The sequence below is a fragment of the Erigeron canadensis genome, chromosome 2, assembly GCF_010389155.1.
Source record: "Erigeron canadensis isolate Cc75 chromosome 2, C_canadensis_v1, whole genome shotgun sequence".
In the NCBI taxonomy this organism is placed as follows: Eukaryota; Viridiplantae; Streptophyta; class Magnoliopsida; order Asterales; family Asteraceae; genus Erigeron; species Erigeron canadensis.
Window position 1 is genome coordinate 4362168 of NC_057762.1, and position 7019 is coordinate 4369186.

Sequence of the window (7019 nt, forward strand, 5' to 3'; positions counted from 1 at the left end):
TCTAGTTGTGTCAATTCCCCGGTTTCCATTATCGTGAATCATCATAACCAACTAATCTAGTTCTTGAATTCATTCAATCCAAACGTTATAACAAATCATGTCTATGTGATTTCCAATGAGTATAAGTTAGATTACATATTTGAAAACATAATTGGGAGCATGAGAATGGTCTATTTTGTTTAATTGAATTATTGTGTTAAGTCAATAATCATTTTTAGTTTTAACTAAATCAATCAATCAATCGATTTTAAGTTTATGCCTAGATTAATTAATTTTGTAAACTTGTTTAACACTTTCCCGTGATTCCCTGTGGAACGATATTCGACTTACCCTAACTAATTAGTGGTATTTAGTTTATATTTTTGATCGGTCCAACGACATCGATCAAATTTTGGCGCCGCTGCCGGTGAATCGGTGTGCAAAGTGTTAAAGTTTGTTTGTAATTTGTTAAAATTTTAATAAAAAAAAAAAAAATCCAAAAAGAAGTAGTCTAGTTTTAGTTGTTAGTTTGTTTATTTCCTTTTTATTCTTGTATTTCAGTTTTACGCTAGGTGTGTTCATTGTATGTAGGCTACAGGTTTTTTGTATATGCATACGAGGTATTCAAAGAAGAAGTCACCATTGTTGTTTGATCCGGAAATTGAGAAAACAGCTAGGAGAAACCGAATACTTCACCGTGCAACTATGAGTGACCCCGGTAATTCACAAAGAAACATTCCACCAAAGACCCAACCCGCCGGAATTCAACATGAACCCAACTTTGAACCAAACTACCAACATCAAGACCAATATCAACAACCACCCCGATCCGAGAGGAGTGGTTTTACAACTCCTCACCGATTTGGAACACCAACCTATGTTGGAGATAGATCACGGTATACGGAGGATGTGTATGATCGAGTTGCTAATTGGGATGATAGGAGGTTTGATGACCATTCGGATGGGTATGAATGGAATGATGGGGAGGATTATGTTCAACCACCAAACCGCCAATACCCGCAATTTAACCAACCTCCAATTAACCAAAGATTTCCTCAAGGACCACCAAACCACAACCGTCATGGAAACCACCCAATTTACCCACCACGTAATCGAGCTGCTCCAAACATGAACTATCAACCTCCACCACAAGGAGTTGATAGTCATTTTCGACCCACCATCGCCGTTAATGCTTCACCTATAGTACCACCGGTGTTGAGGGGTAGAGCGTTTGAGGTAAGACCTCAATGTTTGAGTATATTACCGAGTTTCTATGGAAAAGCAACGGAGGAGCCTTATTTGCATTTGTCAGAGTTTGAGGCTATTTGTGGTACCATTGGAGGTCAAGGATTCTCACCGGATGAGATTAAACTAGTTTTGTTTCAGTTCACTTTGAAGGATAAAGCGAAGCAATGGTTCTTAGCTTTGCCATCGGGTAGTATCTTTACATGGGCTGAAATGCAACAACAATTCTTGGATGAGTATTATACAATGCAAAAGACTAGTGATGCAAGAACCTCCATTAGAACCTTTCAACAACAATCGGGTGAAACATTTCATGAGTCATTTAAGAGGTTTAATGAGTTGTTGAGAACTTGTCCACACCATGGGATTGCTAAATGGGAGTTGATCACGACTTTCTATGATGGTTTGTTACCGGAAGAGAAAAGAGATGTGAATTCTATTAGCAATGGTACTTTCTTGACAAATCCCGAAGATGTTGATTGGGAATTCTTGGAGAAGATGAGTGTGAATTCAAAGAGACAAGCTCAATCAAATAGGAGGGCAAGGCATCCAATTGCTTCATTATCATCAACAAGTGATCAAGCAACAAAAGATCGAATTGAGGCATTGGAGCGAAAGTTTGCCAAGTTGGGGAAAGCTGAAAATAGGGGTGTTGCTCAAGTTTCTCAAGAATACCCGATTTGTGAGAGTTGTGATGAGCTTGGGCATACGGCTTTGCAATGTCCATTACTCCCGGAAGAAGTTGAAGAGGTGAATCAAGTGTTTGGAGAAAAGAGGCCATTTGACATGAACTCCAACATTTATCATCCGGGAATGAGAAACCATCCCAATCTTAGATATGGGAATTCATCAAACCAACTCAACCCGAACTTTCAAGGAAACAACCAAACCAGTGGAGCACCATCTCAACCGTTCCAAAACCGAAATTACAACCAAGGAAATTATCAAGGTGGCCAAAATCAAGGGTTCAATAGAGGCTATCCAAGGAACTATCAACAAGGTAATAACCAAGGTGGGAATTCGGGAGGTAATGAGGTATCAACCGGGGAGATTATGGAGTACTTGAAGGAAATGGATCGAAAGAATGAGATTCGGGACAAAACGGTTGAAAGTTTGCAAAAGCAAGTTGGTCAATTGGCGGAAGATGTGGCTGCGTTGAGAAAGGATCCGGGGAAGCTACCAAGTGACACAAAGATCAATCCACAACACCAAAGTAGCGGCTCAAAGAATATCAAGAATGTGGAGATAAATAATGTAAGTACTCTTCGTAGTGGTAGGATTTATGATAATAAAGTTGAACCTTCATCATCACTGGTAGATGGTGTGGTGGAGGAAGTTGATGATGACCAAGATAGTGAGCATGAACCGGAATTTGTTTTGCCTAAACCAAGTAAAAAAGTGTCTTTTAAAGAGGTAAAAAACAATAGGTCTAGTGAAAAATTTTCTGAAAAACAAGGTAAGGATATGGAGGGTAATACCATTCCTTTCCCTTTGGCTTTGATTGATCCAAAACTTAGGCCTACACTTAAGAAAAGAGGTCCCCATGAGGAAGAAATGTGGGAAATTTTTAAACAAGTGAAAATCAATATACCTCTTATTGACATAATCAAACAAGTTCCGGCTTATGCTAAATACCTCAAGGACTTGTGTACCCAAAAACGGCAGCATAAGCTTCCAAAGAAAATTGTTTTAAATGAGGAAGTTAGTGCCGTTGTGATGGGCATACTCCCACCCAAACTCCAAGATCCAGGAGCACCTTTGATTACAATTCAAGTTGGTGATTTTAAGATGAAAAGGTCACTTTTGGATATTGGGGCGGGTGTGAGTATCCTACCGGGTATTTTGTATGACCAATATGACTTTGGACCATTGGAAAAAGTCGACACCACCTTGGTGATGGCTGATTTGTCACTCAAACTCCCTAGGGGAATTGTCCAAGATGTCATAGTTAAAGTGGAGGATTTTTACTACCCCGTAGACTTTTTGGTACTTGATTTTGCACCAAGCGGTAATGTTAGGCAACCCACCGTTATTTTGGGTAGACCCTTTTTGGCCACCGCTAATGCATTAATTGATTGTAGAAGGGGTACGGTTGAAATGACCTTTGGCAACCGTAAGATTAGATTGAATGTTTTTGCTAGTGTTCCTAACCCCGTAGTTAGTGACGAATGCTTTATGGCGGACGTCATTGATGAGTGTATTTCTCATGAAAATGAGGAGGACACACGGGAGTCTTGTGCTTTAGTTGACAGGTTAATTGTGGAGCATAGTGAAACATTGAAGAAGGAAGAGAAAGATTGGGAGATCATGGCAATTCAAGAAGGTAGACCACCATGGACTCACTTGGTGGAAAGTCTACCGGATCATATTGATACTCATCTCAAGCCTTCCATTGAAAGTCCACCACAAGTTGAGTTGAAAGAGCTCCCATCTCATTTGAAGTATGCATTTTTGGGAGAAGAACAAACTTTACCGGTGATTATTGCATCAAATTTGGAAGAAGTGCAAGAAAAGGCATTGCTAAAAGTGCTCAAGGAAAACAAGGCGGCCATTGGGTGGACAATTGCCGACTTAAAAGGTATTAGTCCATCAATTGTGATGCATAAGATAATCACCGATTCTGAAGCAAAACCTTCACGTGATGCTCAAAGAAGGTTGAATCCTCATATGCGTGAAGTTGTGAAGAAGGAGGTGCTAAAATGGTTGGATGCTGGAATTGTTTACCCAATTTCGGATAGTACATGGGTGAGTCCAACACAAACGGTACCTAAGAAAGCCGGAATTCAAGTGGTGAAAGGAGATAGTGGTGAGCAAATTGCTACCCGACCCATCACGGGTGGAGGGTGTGCATTGATTACAGGAAATTGAATACCGCTACTTCAAAAGATCATTTCCCATTACCATTCATTGATCAAATCATCGAAAAACTTGCAGGTCAGAAGTTTTATTGTTTTCTAGATGGTTATTCAGGTTATAATCAAATTGCTATCCATCCCGATGACCAACACAAGACCACATTCACATGCCCCTATGGGACTTTTGCCTTTAGGCGAATGCCATTCGGTTTGTGTAATGCTCCAGCCACCTTTCAAAGGTGTATGATGAGTATCTTTTCAGATATGGTCGGTGAATCACTAGAAATCTTTATGGATGATTTTTCAATTTTGGTCAAACCTTTGATAATTGTCTTGATGAGCTTACCAAAGTTTTGAAAAGATGTGTTGAGACAAATTTGGTTTTAAGTTGGGAAAAGAGCCACTTCATGGTTCAAGAGGGGACGGTTTTGGGTCATGTAATTTCAAATAAAGGCATGGAAGTTGACCGGGCCAAAATCAAAGTGATTTCTACTTTACCCCCTCCAACCAATGTTAAGGGTGTCCGTTCTTTTCTTGGACACGCCGGGTTTTATAGAAGGTTCATCAAAGGATTTAGTGTCATAACAAAACCTTTGTGTAATTTGTTACTAAAAGATGTACCTTTTGTTTTTGATGAAGAGTGTTTAAAAGCTTTCGAAACCTTGAAAGAGAAATTGGTTGAAGCCCCCATTTTGCAATCACCAAATTGGTCCATGCCATTTGAAATTATGTGTGATGCAAGTGATTTTGCAATCGGGGCTGTTTTGGGGCAACGGGTAGACAAGAAACCCGTTGTGATTTATTATGCAAGCAAAACTTTATCGGATGCCCAATTGAATTATACAACCACCGAAAAAGAATTGCTTGCTGTTGTTTATGCACTTGACAAGTTTCGTTCTTACATTTGTGGTAGCAAAGTGATAGTGTACACAGATCATAGCGCGGTGAAGCATTTGATGGAGAAAAAGGATGCAAAACCAAGGCTAATTCGGTGGGTGTTGCTACTACAAGAGTTTGATTTGGAGATTCGAGACAAGAAAGGAAGTGAGAACGTGGTAGCGGACCACTTGTCAAGGATTCAATCAATGGATGATGGATCAACCAAGGAGATCAATGAAACGTTTCCGGATGAACATTTACTAACCATTTCTATTGTTCCTTGGTATGCAAATTTTGTGAATTTCTTGTCTGCAGGTAAGATACCGGAACATTGGCCTAAGAGAAAGAAACAACAATTCTTGGCACAAGCAAAGCAATACATTTGGGATGAGCCGGATTTGTTTAAAGTGGGCCCGGATCAATTGGTGAGAAGATGTGTTCCGGAAGAAGAAATTCAAGAGGTTTTGACTCATGCACACTCATTTGCATGTGGAGGTCACTTCAGCGGCCAAAAGACAGGTCATAAGGTTCTTATGTGTGGTTTGTTTTGGCCTAGTATCTTTAAAGATGCCGCTGAATTTGTTAAAAAGTGTGTTAGGTGTCAACAACTAGGTAGTATTACCAAAAGAAACGAAATGCCCATGCAACCTATTTTAGTTGTTAATATTTTTGATGTTTGGGGCATTGATTTCATGGGTCCATTCCCTAATTCCTTTGGTAATTACTACATTTTAGTAGCCGTAGATTATGTTTCAAAATGGGTGGAAGCCATTGCCACTAAAACCAATGACCATACCGTTGTTTGCAAGTTTGTTCAAAGTAACATTTTCTCAAGATTTGGAATTCCTCGTGTGATCATAAGTGATGGGGATCTCATTTTAAAAATTTTCAGTTTGGCAAACTTCTCAAACGGTATGGCGTGAACCACCGAATTGCTACTCCTTACCACCCACAAACGAGTGGTCAAGTTGAGGTTTCCAATAGGCAAATTAAAGAAATTTTGCAAAAGACGGTTAGGCCCGATAGAAAGGATTGGTCAACAAAATTGAATGATGCTTTATGGGCTTATCGAACCGCTTTTAAAACACCTATTGGCACTACACCATATCGGTTGGTTTATGGGAAGGGTTGTCATCTTCCACTTGAGCTTGCACATAGGGCTTTTTGGGCCGTTAAGGCCGTTAACATGGATTTTGAGAGTGCAGGTAAGGAAAGAAAGTTGCAATTGTGCGAATTGGAAGAACTGAGAAATGAAGCATATGAATGCGCATCAACATACAAAGACAAGATGAAAGCGGTTCATGATGCCAAATTAAAGAAAAAGGTGTTCGAAGTTGGCCAAAAGGTGTGGCTTTACAATTCAAGGCTCAAATTCTTTCCGGGAAAACTCAAGAGCAAGTGGATGGGTCCATATGTTATTACAAGAGTCGGAAAGTTTGGTGAAATTGAAATTGAGGATCCAAAGGATGGAGTGAAGCAAATAGTCAATGGGCACCGTTTGAAGCCTTATTTGGATGCAAGTGACATTAATGGCTCTACAAAGGAAATGGTGAACTTCATCTCAAGTCCACCATCTTATGATCTTGCATGAATCAAATTGAGGTAATGTCGGGCTGAGGACAATAAACTTAGCGCTAAACGGGAGGCAACCCGTTGTTTGTTTGTTTTCTAGCCTCATTTTCGGTAAGTTAGCTTGTTTGCATTTTTATTTATTTGTTTGAGTGTTTTGTAGCATAATCACACATGAAAACTTAATTCCCAGCACTTATGTTTGAGAATTAAGTTGGGAAGGTCAGTTTGGGTGAAAAAGGAAAACGTTTTGCAAGTTACGTAGTTGAGTAACTCATCTCTAATTTCGGGCGTGCATTGAGGACAATGTGCCTTTAAGTTAGGGAAGGGAGTCTATTTTTATAACCAATTGCAATCAATGTGGCTGTAGTTAAAGTGGCTGTAGTTAAAAAAAAAAAAAAAAAAAAAAAGATATTCATAAGGGCGTAAGCTACGGCCTAACTGGCGTAACTTACGGTACAAAGGATTTGCAAAATTTCAATTTAGCGTAGC

The 7019-nt window shown here is 39.6% G+C and overlaps 1 pseudogene; it reads left to right on the forward strand.

Annotated features, from left to right (window-relative positions):
- Window positions 1-588: 588 nt before the first annotated feature.
- On the forward strand, window positions 589-6549 carry LOC122587558 (annotated as a pseudogene).
- Window positions 6550-7019: the final 470 nt, after the last annotated feature.